The sequence below is a fragment of the Dipodomys spectabilis genome, unplaced genomic scaffold (genome assembly GCF_019054845.1).
Source record: "Dipodomys spectabilis isolate Male_0828 unplaced genomic scaffold, ASM1905484v1 ptg000050l, whole genome shotgun sequence".
NCBI classification, from domain to species: domain Eukaryota; kingdom Metazoa; phylum Chordata; class Mammalia; order Rodentia; family Heteromyidae; genus Dipodomys; species Dipodomys spectabilis.
The window spans coordinates 14262180-14275802 of record NW_024870727.1 but is presented as its reverse complement, the minus strand read 5'-3'; positions in this window follow the sequence as shown (position 1 = coordinate 14275802).

Sequence of the window (13623 nt, the reverse complement as noted above, 5' to 3'; positions counted from 1 at the left end):
TAAAATTTAAAAAAATCTAAAAAAATTTAAAAAGTATCATTGTTCTTTTTTATTTTTATTTTTGTTTTTTGTGATTTGGGTGATGAACGCCAGGACCCCCCCCTTTTTAAAAGTATTGAGCTACATTCCTAAATAGTCCAAAGTAGACATGAGTCTTTAGCTTATTTAGATTCCCTCTGTCCCCTCCTTCCTTCCCTCTCCTCTTTCCCTGAGATTATTCAGGTAGGTTTAGTAGAGTTTCGAAATGGTGGTCAGGTGAAATGATCATATTGTGAAATGGGGTCTCTCTCTATGTAGCCCAGGCTGGCCTTGAACTAATGTTTTTGTGCTTTTGCCTCTGCCTCCTGAGTGCTAAGATTACAGGTGTATGCCACCATTCCTGGCTTTTACTTTGTTTTATTTTATTTGGCTGATATATGAAGCTAGATTCAGGCTCTTTCATTTGATAGTTCCTCTTGGTGTATCCCTGTATTGATAATTTTATAGGACCTGTGAAAGATGTAAATATCCAAATGGCCATTGACAGAATAAAGCTTTTCTCATGCTTGACTGGTACGTGGTTTAAAAAAATTACTGTTATTATAAAGATGATGTACAGAGGATTACAATTTCATGAGTCAGGTGACGAGTATATTTCCTCTCATACAGTGTCTTCTCTTCCTTCACTCCCGCCCAGTCCCTCCCTCCCATCTCCACCCATGAGTTGTGTAGTTCGATCTCATCAGTGTCCAGTGAGCTCCACCACCACACTTTCCCGCCCTTTTCCCCTTGAGTTCTGTGCTCTCTCCCCAATCCTCCAGAAGATGTACACATGAACAGACCATAGATAAATAAAAAGACAGAACAATCAAAAACTAAAAAAATTTAAAAAGTTAGAAAAAGAGAGAACTCTTGTTTCCATTATCTTGGAGTTCATTTCAATATATATGTTATGTTATACAAATATGAAGAGGCACCTATGCATTGTGCCTTTGTGTTTCTCACCTAAGAGTATCCTCTTTTGGTCTCACTGTGTTTGTATATCTAGAATCCTGTATGATTTATCATATCCCAGCGCATTTTAGATCTAACTTATGCATATCAGGGAGGACATGGGTGATTTGTCTCTCTGAACTTGGCTTACGTCACTTAACATGATCTGGCCTAACTCCAGCCATTGCCCTGCAAATGGCATTATTTTATTCTTTCTAATGGTTGTGTAAAATTCCATTGTGTATTGATACCACATTTTTTTTTTGATCTGCTCATCTATTATGGGGCATCTGGATTGTTTCCAGTACTTTGTCCTTTGGCTTGTAGTAGTTCACAAGTCAGTTTGTTTAAAGAGTGCCTCAAGGGGTAGAGCACTTTTCTAGCAAGCGTTAGGCCCTGAGTTCAAACTCCAGTACTTCCAAAGAAGAAAAGAATAAAAAGCCTTCCTGAAGAATCCATTGTCATAAAGCCACACAATAATCCTCTACGACTTCACTTTATTTTAGTTTCTTCTTGATGCTTATCTGTGTCTTAGTAGTTGTTAATTACTTTTAGAGCATATTAGATTTCACCAGAAAACCATGCAGACATCCAGGTACAAAGAACAAAGAAAGGTTTATTGCCGGGAAAGGGACTGGCAAGACCCCTTCTCACAAGGGAAAAGTGAGAAGAATCGCCAGCTATTGTGTGAGGTGACCTATATAACCTATGGAGGCTAGGAGGGGCTAGAAGGGGCTAGGAGTCAGAGACTTTGGTGTAGATGTGAGGGCCAGCGGCTTCATCATGGCGGACTAGGGTTTGTGGCTGCTGTCCAAGTAGTAGATAAGGGTCCTGCAGCTGCCCAGACCTGAAGGTCACTCTAAGGGGCTCTTGCTGCCTTGTTTGGTGGTAGCTGCCCCAGAGGAGTGCCATCCCAAGGTAAAGGGGTGTGGAGGCTGATTGTTTACTGCCTTTACTACATGGGCCTACTGTTGCCTAGGAAGGGAGCGTGCCAACCTGTGGAAGGGGGAAGGAGCTTGCTAAGCTATGGGAAGGGAGCTCATTGGGCTAACAATTACTATTTATATACGTGTGTTTAATTTTTTGTTGCATTTTCCTTTAGGATATAAGCCCCACAGAACAGGGTAAATCTTTCTCCCTCTGTAGGACTAGCATGTTGAAGAGGTCTGGCACTTGACAGGTTCTCATGAATGCTGCTGAATGAATAAATACATGCACCAATAAATGAATAATTGCATCAATGTACCAGTGAATGGTCTGCAAAGGGGCTAGTGGTATTTCTCCCATTTGTTAGTCTTTGGGTCACATGTAGCACTTGTGGTTACCCCCAAATGACTGGAATGTCTTCTTAGAAATGCAACTAGCCAATAATGAGCACATTTTGGTTAATTCTTAAGGGCCGGCAGGCTTACTAAGTAAATGAGGGTGGAAGTGGGGGTGGGGGTAGGGGGAATGTATGTGTGTGTTCACAAGTGTTGCGCATGTAGTTACTGTCCTAATTGAGGCCTCACTACAGCGTAGACAGGTCTGGTTACCCACATGCACCCCAGCAGTAGAGTCCAGTGCAGGGTGTACTTCAGAACCCTGTAATCTTAGTAAACGGGACAGTTGCTTTGACAGGCCAGTGCCCGCAAAGTCAGAGCAAGGACAGGAGTATTCCCACGACATTTGCATGTCATCAGATTTCAGGGCCTTTCTGAGAGTCTGAAGAAGTTACTGCTTCCTTTATCAAGGGAGCTCTTGCTTTTCATTGGGTAAGGGCAGATAGTGAAAGAAATAAAGCGGAGCCCCTCCCTCCCATCTCCTGACAAATGAGATTGAATTTTTCAATGTGCTGTCAGGAGAAAGTTTGCTGATAAGAGAACATCCGGAAGGTAGGAGATGATTACAGACATTGATTTATTCTATCTTCCATCAGGCCCTTTGCAATAAGATCCCAAGCATAGAAAGATCCTGCTCATAGCATTTAACTCAAGGAAATAAGAATATGAACAGACTTAAAATCATTTTTCCCTCCATGGTATTAAATCCATTTTTTGGTATCGATTTTTGAAATATGGAAGTCTGGGGCAAGGCACATAGAAGAATCATTCTTAATTTTAGAGTTACTAAGTTTGTGAGATAAAAAAAAGCCATGAGAGAAATAGAAAAAGGAAATCGTAAAAGGAATTACTTGAGGAAGAGTTACATAGTTTAGGGAACTTGAAATAATTAATCACCTTTCAGAGATGATATACAGGGAAGTTAAGTTTTGTCTAGAATGTAAGAGATGTGGATAGTTGTATTCTGTGGTTTCTTTCATAACAGCTATTTGATCAGGAGAAGATATTTTTCCATTAAAATATGATATGCCTGTGATATTCTTCAGAGCCATTATGAATAATAATAAAAAATTTAATATGCATTTAGTTGCCTATGATAGAATTAGTGGAACATTCTATTTGTAGATCTATTGGTCATTTAATTTCTGCCCTCTCCCATAAGGAATTTATAATTCATGAATAAAAATTAACTGCAGTGTTAAACTTGTCTTGAGGGTTTGTAGGACAAAAATTAATTTTTATATATGATATTCTTCCTATCATTATTCATAGAGGAAGCATTATGGTCATTTATTTGGATGCTAAATGCTACGTGCACTTTGAAATTTCATGAGGGAAACATTGTCATTTATTTTCTGTTTTGAAGAAGTCAGTTTTTTTTTTTTCTAATCGCATCTGTTTGAAAAGAAAAAAAAGAGAAATGCTCTGCTTTTAGGAGAACGAATTCAGGCAAATCATTAGCAGAAAGATTTTATCTAAAGACTTCTTTTTTCTCCTATAGTTTTTATTCATTTTTATTCATTTCCCATCATCCTGAAGCCCACTGGCAGAAAGTTAAGAGAAAACTAATAAGTGTATTTCTGACTCTAAAAAAACCAACAACAATTAACTAAAAAGATACAAGGCATTATTTAATTAGGCCAAAAGCAGGAAAGAAGATAATCAATTCAAGGCGGATAATCCTTTATTCCATTTTCTTTATTGTTGAGTATAGCCTAGACACTTGACTGCTCTTTTCAATTTCAAGGATTTATGAGATATCAGGCCTGGGCCCTTGTTAAAAATGAAACTTTATTTTCATTTACCTACTGTACTAATATGACATTTACCATAATTTAGTCTCACTGGGTAGCTCATAAGATTTGGACTCTAAGTGCTCAGCACAATGTCCTTCCAAGTGTTTTAATTGACATTCTGCTATAATGAACCCCACAGACCATTACCTGGCTAATTGCTTGAGTTACAGTGCTTACACAATGCCATTCTTTGTCCTTGGCCTTTTGGGGTATTAAGTAGCAAGTCTGTCCCCCCCCCCCCAGAGGAAATGACTGCTGTTTTTCAGGTGATGCATTAGCGTCTTGTAGTATTTTCAGAGACAGGGTCCCTTCTGTTCTTCTCTGGGTGATACCAAGCCAGAAATGGATCAGACGGCTGTTATTCGGGTATTCTCAACTCTTTCTAGGCCTCTGACCTCTAACAGTGTCCCCAAGCTACTGCTGCAGGCAGACCATTCCTGAATGGCCTCTCAAGTCCCACCACAGGCCCGGAACGAGGGGATGTGACATTACTGAATTCGGAGTAGTCACGATTCGCTGGGAAAAGACTCTCCAGACTTCGGAACTAGAAAAGGGCACAAAATTTCAGCTCATCGTTGATGTGAGGATACTAAGCCTTGTGGGTAGACACTGATCTCATGTTCCCAGGCTCTCGGTTCCTTTTTATGAACTCAGGACTTGATGAAGTCTTCAAGCCTGATTGCCAGTTATGGGGTTTTAGCAGGGCAGTAAAGTCTAGGGCCCACCCCAACCATGATTCCTGCCTGTTGTCCAAGATGGTCTGTGATGATGACTTCAGGAATGCTAAGCAAGGAATAGACATTTGTAAAGAGCTTTCTGAGAACTAGAGGCAGGCTTAGAGCCAAACTCTGCTACCTGTAGATCTAGGCTGATTTTCTTCTGGTTAAAGTATTTCACTGACAGGATCTATTCTTTTTTGTCGGTTGTAGGGCTTGAACTCAGGGCTTGGGTGCTGTCCCTGAGCCTCTTTGTGATCAAGGCAAGTGCTCTAGCACTTGATTCACAGCGCCACTTCAAGTGTTTGAGTGCTTAATTGGAGGTAAGAATCTCGTGGGGACTTTTCTTCCCTGGCTGGCTTTGAACCATGATCCTCAGATCTCAACCTCCTGAATAGCTAGGATTATAGGCGTGAGCCAGCGGCACCCGGCAGGGTCTGCTCTTATCTTGGTATGGGATGGTAAATGTGTCTGAAAGTAGTTGAGATGCCAATGAGTGAGAGAGAAATTGGTTTTATCATGGAAAAGTGTATGTGTGTGTGTGTGTGTGTGTGTGTGTGTGTGTGAGAAATATATAACCTGACTTAAATGATATTTTTGCCTAAGTTATTTCTGGGCCCAGGAATAGATCTTTTAATCTTTTTGGATTAAAAAAGAAAAGGTGGAGGGGATCCTCAATATTGCAGAATCAGAAGACAGATGGACGTTTGATCACTGGACGTCATTTTTATGAGAAAACATTCCTTTCGCATCATGTCCTTTGCATTCCTAGCCGTGGGTGTGGGAGGAGGAAGCCCAGATCACCAGAAATCAGCTCGGACCTTCCTGCCTCACGGCTCGGCTGGGCTGTCGCAGACAGTGAGCTGCTACTGGGGATAGAAATTCCAAATCTTCACCTTCTCCAAAACAACAACAAAAGTCCATTTCTTCAAAGACAAACTTTCAGCTGTCTTTCTTCAAAGCCAACTTCTTCAAAGCACAGCTGGCTGTTAGGCTGTGCATCCAGAAGCATCCCCAGGGCTTCCGCTTGGGGACCTTTGCTCCCTCTGGAGGGATGATGCAGCCTGCACCAGGCCTTCTGCTTAATGTCTTCCACTGAGAAGCAGCCTTGGGCTGGCATTCCGCTTTCTCTCCAGAAAAGGCAAAGAGGTCTGCTCAAATTTGGTTATACTTATAAGAACTGTTATTAGTATGATGATGATGATGATGATGATGATGTGCCCATCCTGGGGTTTGAACGCAGGATCTGGGCACTGCCCCTTGAACTTTTTATTTGATAAAGGCTAGCACTCTAGCCACAGCTCCACTTCCAGCCTTTTGCTTGTTAAGTGGAGATGAGTTCCCATGGATATTCCTAACTGGGCTGGTTTTGAACCATGATCCCAGATCTCAACTTCCTGAGTAGCTAGGATTACAGGCATGGGCACCAATGCCAGACAGTTATTCTTATTGTAATGAATGTATAGATGTTCCTATTAAAGAAATAGAAAGTACTCAGTGACTCTACTTTAACATGCACTCTGGTTCCGTGTAAGTTCTGTCTGGTGGATACTGTGATGGGAAAGAAAGGATTTCTCTTGATCTGTGCGTGTGGTTTAGGGGAATGAGGAAGGCCCCCTTCCCCCTCCCCCCCCCCCCCCCCCCACCTCGAGATGACGCCTTGGAGCTCCTGAATTTCTATCTTGGGTTTTTAATTGGAAAGAAAGCATGAGTTAGCTTGCAAACTATGTTTATTGCAGCATTATTGACCATAGCTAAGATATGGAACCAACCCAGATGCCCCTCAGTAGATGAATGGATCAAGAAAATGTGGCATATGGAATTCTGTGCCTCCATCAGAAAGAATGACATTGCCCCATTTGTTAGGAAATGGAAAGACTTGGAAAAAATTCTATTAAGTGAAATAAGCTTGGGGCATTCTTTACAGATGGAGGTGCACATTCCAACAGCAGATGACAGGATATGAGGATGTAGAGAAGCCTCAGCACAGGAAGGAGCAAGCACTCACTGGATCAGGCTCTCAGAATCCTGGGTCTTCGCTCAGAAACAGGACAGGACACACACTCTGGTGTCTTCTGCTGGCTTTCTCCTGGCGCACACTCTCTGCTTGCGCTGCCTGCACAGATCGGAGCTCTCACGGAGCTCCAGGGTTCCACAATCCAGGAGTGAAGCTTTTTTGTATATCAAAACTTAACAAAAATGTATTATGGCAATGTGTAACCAGCAACTTGGATACATGATTAAAAGATGTCACAATCAACTCATAAATAAATAAGTAAATAAGGGAATAAATTAGTCAGCATAGTCAGGGCCTTTCTTTCTTTCTTTCTTTCTTTCTTTCTTTCTTTCTTTCTTTCTTTCTTTCTCCCTCCCTCCCTCCCTCCCTCCTTCCTTCCTTCCTTCCTTCCTTATTTCCTTCCTTCCTTCTTCCTTTCTTTCTTCCTTCCTTCCTTCCTTCCTTCCTTCCTTCCTTCCTTCCTTCCTTCCTTCCTTCCTTCCTTCCTTCCTTCCTTCTTTCCTTCCTTCCTCCTCTTCCTTTCCCTTCCCTTTCTTGATTAATAGACCATATATATGTATATATATTATATATATATTTTTTGTTGGTCATGGCTCTGAACTCTGAGCCTAGACACTGTCCCTCAGCTCTTCAGCTAGTGCTCTACCACTTGAGCCACAGCACGACTTCTGGCTTTTTCTGCTTATGTGATGCTGAGGAATTGAATCCAGGGCCTCATGCATGCAAAGCAAGCACTCTACTACTAAGCCACATTCCCAGCCCCTACACCTTATATTTTACAGCAGCTTTAAGTTTACAGAAAAATTAAGTGGAAAGAAAAGAGAATTTTCACATACTACCTCCTAGGAACTTATACCTCACTCTTGGTGCAATGTCCCCATTAGCATATTTTCTTTTTTTTTTTCCTTTGTCTTTCTTCTTTTTTCTCATTTTTTTTTAAATTGTGAAAATACCGTACAGAGGGATTACAATTACCTGAGCAAGGTAATGAGTGCATTTCTTATGAAGCATTGTTGCTGCCTCCTTTGTTTCCCCTTTCCAACTCTTCCCCCATCCTCTCCCCGCCCCCCCCCCCAAAGTTGTAAAATTCGTTTTTCGACATAACATCTTGTACCTCTCAGGGTCCACCTATATCCCTATTTAAACAATTTGTTTTTTCCCTTCCCCTCCACAAATTATAACAACATCAAATACAGTGAAAACAGGGGTTATACTGTGGCTGAGGGACATACAAAGCAACAAAGAAATCATCTTATAAATAGGTTAGAAACATTCGCAAGAAAGAAAAACCATTTGAATCCTTATCTCGGGCTTCATTTCGCCTAACATCAACTTATCTGGCCGTTCTGCTTGTCTCAGACATATACTAGTTACTGCAAATAAGTGAAACCATGGGACCTATGTTTCTTTGGGCCTGGCTTACTTCACTTAATATCATTTTTTCTAAGTCTTTCCATTTCCTAACAAATGGGGCAATGCCATTCTTTCTGATGGAGGCATAGAATTCCATTGTGTGTGTGTGTGTGTGTGTGTGTGTGTGTGTGTGTATTACATTTTCTTGATCCATTTATCTACTGAGGGGCATCTGGGTTGGTTCCATATCTTAGCTATGGTAAATAATGCTGCAATACACATAGTTGTGCTGGTAGCTTTAGTATGGTCTTCTTTGTAAACATTTGGGTAAATGCCCAAAAGTGGGATTGCTCGGACATAGGGGAGGTCTATGTGGAGTCTTTTGAAAAGTGGTGAACAAGTTTATGCTCCCACCAACAATGAAATAGGGTTCCCTTCTGGCCACATCCCCTCCAGCATCTGTTGTTAATAGAGTTCTTGATTATAGCCATTCTAACTGGGGTGAAGTGGTATCTCCATGTTGTTTTGATTTGTATTTCTTTTATGGCTAGGGAGCTTGAGCATTTCTTCATGTGTCTATTGGCCATCCTTCTTTCCTCTTCAGAGAAGTTTCTCTTTAAGTCTTTAGTCCACACTTATTTATTGGGCAGTTGTTTCTTTGAGGATTTGTTGTTGGGGGATTTAATTTTTTGAGCTCAAGGTATATTTTAGATATGAGACCCTTGTCCGTTGTATGGCTAGTGAAGATCTTCTCTCAATCCATGGGCTTTCTATTGATCTTGCTAGCTATGTCCTTTGCTATGCAGAAGCTCTGAAATTTCATGCTATCCTATTTGTCCAACCTTCCTTTGATTTGTTGTGTTTCTGGGTCTCTATTAAGAAAATGTCGGCCTGTGCCAAGGGGACCTAGGGTTTCTCCTATTCTGTCCTGTAATGTTTTCAGGGTGTCTGCTTTGACTCTGAGGTCTTTAATCCATTTGGAGTTGATTCTGGCCCATTAGCACATTTTCTTCAGGTGCACATTCACAGATTTATGCAACCTTTTCCCATCCTCTTTTGCTTTAAAAGAAAAGTAAGAAGGAGGGAAGAAAAAAGGAAGGAAGGGAAGAAGAAAGGAAGCCATTATACTAGTCAAAAGCACACTGTGAGGGAAATAATAACAATGAAATCATGTAGTAATACTTTCATGTCTGCTTTTACTGAATCTCATTTTTAAATGCTTTGATTTTTAGACTCTGGAGTCTTGTTTTTGTGCCTATATTCAATCTGAATTTTTTTTTTTTATCTCTCAGCTCATACATGAAGGTGATTTAATTTTTCCATCCAGCAGTCTCCTGAATTATTACAACCATTATTATCATTACTACTGCTACTACAGGGTCCTGCCCCAGTTTGAGGACTCTCTCAAGAACGTTTCCTCCTCCACACTTATCTCTATGATGTGGGTCTCGACTACCACTTTCAATATTCAGCTTCCTCTGCTCCTACTTTGTTTTGATGTTGGGTGGGAAGAGAAGAGGAGTGACTAGAAAAAATGGCATGCCTCGAGGAGAAAAGGTACCCGTATTTGCAGATGGACTCTTCATTAGGTCATTCTCTGAATGAAGGCCAGTGTTCTTTCCATCTGACAAAATTGCTGAGAGAATGTTTTCTCTTAATTTTTACTGCATGCTTTTCAAACACAAGAAACACTTAACTTGGAATAATGGAATGTTATATTCAATGTGCTTAATAAAATTGCAATGGGATCATTTACTTCGACACTGGAAACAATCGTCTCCCACGGGACCCTAGAAATGATGGTGCTTTTGAGGTATCTATCAATACAGAGGGATGTGTGAAAAGCCCATCAGAGCTGATTGCAATTACTCTGGAATTGCTCTTAAAAATGAAATGGGAGGGCTAGGAATGTGGCTTGGTGGTGGTGGAGTGCTTGCCTGGCATGCATGAAGGCCTGGGTTCTATTCCTCAGTACCACATACACAGAAAAAGCCTGAAGTGGTGCTGTGACTTAAGTGGTAGAGTGCTAGCCTCGAGCAAAAGAAGCTCAGGGATAGTGCCCAGGCCCTGAGTTCAAGCCCCAGGACTGGCAAAAAAAAAAAAAAATGAAATGGGAAACAGGAATCTGTAGACACAAAGCTTTTCCTCCTTCCTTTCGGTGTGAATGAAGTCAAGATCTGAACTCTAAAAGGCTGGCTTGTCTGAATTTACAGAAGAATCCAGGCAGGAGGGAATAGCTTCTCAGGAACTGTCTCTTGAACATGCAACTTCTAAAGGAAGAAAAAGAAAGAAAGAAGGAACGAAAGAGGGAAGGAAGGAAGGAAGAAAGAGTACAGTGTAAGATAGATTTAAATGCAACACTGTGAAAAATTAAAAACAGCTATTCAAATGGCAAAGGCTTGCTACAGACATAAAGGCTCACTGTATAATTCTTTATAACTGCACAGATTTGGAGATAAAAAATGCTTGGTATAAGAATAAAAAAATCTCACCATAAATGCAGTCCATATAGCTATGCACACAGGTCCACACATCTCTGTGCATAAAATTATTTCAAAAGTCTTTAGAGGGGAGTTCACATCAAGAATATAATGGAAGTAAAATACTGATACGGATGATAAATTCTAAGACTCAGAACATTGTGGGAGGATCTTTTGCCAAAACTTTGTCAGTTGTCTAACAGATAATGATACAAATGGGTAAACAGTAGTTGAGTTAAAAGTAAAAAAGAGAATGTAGCCGGACATGGCAATGCATGCCTGTAATCCCAGCAGTCAGTGGGGAGGCTAAGGAGATCATGAATTTGAGGCAGGTTTGGCTACATAACAAGACTCTGCCTCAAAAACATCCAGTAAATAAAGAAATAAAGAAAAGAGACCGTAGAATCGAGTACAGAAAAATTGAGTCAGGAAGAGGTAAACAGACTTGGAGCTCATAGGAGAGATGGAGGCAAAATTAAATGGAGAAGAAGAAAATATGACAATAGGATAGTGCTTGATCGAAAGGGATTTAATATGGGAAGAAAGGATTTTATTCAATGAGGCCGAACACAGGTGGCTCCTATCTGTAATATTAGCTACTCAGGAGGCTAAGATTTGAGGATTGAAGTTCAAAGTCAGCTTGGGCAGGAATGTTTGTGAGACTTATCTACAATCAACCACTCACAAAAAAGGCCAGAAGTGGAGCTGTGACACAAGTGGTAGAGCACCAGCCTTGAGCAAAAAAGCTCAGGGACAGCATCCATGAGTTCAAGGCTGAGTACACACACACACACACACACACACACACACACACACACACACACACGAATCCAATGGGAAATTAAATTAAAATTAAATTACTCTGCATGGTCTGTTTGAAGGCTTAGAAGACCTAGTATTCTAACAGATGGAGATGAGGATGGAGGAGGCATGATTTAGAAGGAAGAGAACGTAGCAAAGGCAGGTCTGCCATTTGCTGTCAGATTTGCCTTCAGCCTGCCATCAGGATATTGCTCCTGTCGTAAAGGTAGGACCTACAGGCTACTGCTGCTGGTACTGAGCGCCACCTACAGAAGCAAGGTGGTATTTCCTGTGGTTGTAGCAGAGGTCACTAGGTAACTTCCCATCAGCCAAAACCCATGCCTTCACTGGCTATTTCCTGAAGGAGAAGAATGGCTTCTACTTTCTGTCCTACCTATCTTCCCGTAAGTATGTTCTTATGGGCAGAAACCAAACTGGGACCCTCATTACATGAGATTCTGGAATATACAGGGCCCAGTCTTTTGCCTGCAGGTAAAATGGGAATAGTGGCAACTGGAAATGACAGAATAGGAAACATTTGTCATTACTTTAATGCTGGGTGCCAGTGGCTCACTCCTGTAATCTTAGCTACTCAGGAGGCTGAGATCTGAGGCTCGTGGCTCAAAGCTAGCCCAGGTAGGAACGTCTGTGAGAATCATCTCCACTTAATCACCAGAAAACTGGAAGTGGCACTGTGGCTTAAAGTGTTGGAGTGCTCGCCTTGAGTGAAAGAGCTTAGGGATAGCGCTCAGGTCCTGAGTTCAAGCCCCACGACCAACTGACAAAAAAAAATGCTACTGCTAGTTAGTCTTGTGGATTACTCTGTGCTCACACAAGCAGTGTTTCACTTGTGGTCTTCTGCCAGCTCTCTGATTTCTCTCTATCTGAAGCACTTCTCATAGTTATAGCTCAAAAAATCCTTAGGGAAGGGGTCAGTTTTACTTGTCTTTTGGTTCTAGGACGTTACATAGAACTTCTTTTTAAAAATTTTTTAAATTAAAAAAAATTTATTGTGAAAATATCGTACAGAGGGGTTACAATTACATGAGCAAGGTAATGAGTACATGTCTTATCAAGCATTGTTATCTCCTCTTTTGTTTCCCCTTACCATCCTTTCCCATCTCCTCCCTTACCCCCTCCTCCCCTGTGCCCCCCTCAACCCTGCCTCCCCCAGAAGAAATGGTCAGATAAGTTGATGTTAGGTGAAATGAACCCCAAGATAAGGACTCAAACGGTTTTTCTTTCTTGCTTTTGTTTCTAACATATTTATAAGATGATTTCTTTGTTGCTTTGTATGTCCCCCTCCCATGGTATAACCCCTGCTTTCACTGTATTTGATGTTGGTATAATTTGTGGAAGGGAAGGGAAAAAACAAATTGCTTAAATAAGGGATACAGGTGGATCCATTGCAACAATGAGATGTACAAGACGTTAGGTCGAAAAATGAACGTTACAACATAGAACTTCTTAGATGGGCAAATAAATGTGTGTTGAACAAATGGACACTTTAGTGAGTGCAATTGTACAAATGAACGAAAGGTCTGTTATTTTATATTCAAATAATAGTCTGCTGTCAGTTTTTGCCAGAGTTGGGTTTAGCAGGAGGACACATGGGAACTCCATTTTGTGTGTTCACTTTTGAGTGGTGGGTGATGTTTGTGTGTGTGTGTGTGTGTGTGTGTGTGTGTGTGTGTGTATGTGAGAGAGAGAGAGAGAGAGAGAAAGAGAGAAAGGCAGAGAGAGAGAGAGAGAGAGAGAGAATGCTTTTCACATTTTCTTCTCTCATTCCTCTTTCGTAGCCTGTGTGGCATCCTGGCATATAATTTCTCACTGCTTGTGATACCTCAGATTCAGTTGAATGGATGACAGTGGTAGCAAAACTAACTCAAAGAAAAGCCAACGGTGCTGGTTTTTTCTGTGAATCTGCAGATGAAGTGTCCTATCTTTGTCTCTTCTCGGCGGTTCTGATTTATGTCTGTCTGCTCCGTAGCTCACTTCCACTGAGCTTCCCTTGGGTTTGCTGTGCTATGATTCCATTCTCGTGTGGGGTATGATTGGTAGGAAAGCATTTAGACTTTGACATTAAGCAGACCTTGCGTTAAGTCCTAAGTCCATATTTCTGTGGCCTTGGGCAAAGCATATAACCCTTTGGTACCTTTTGCCTCA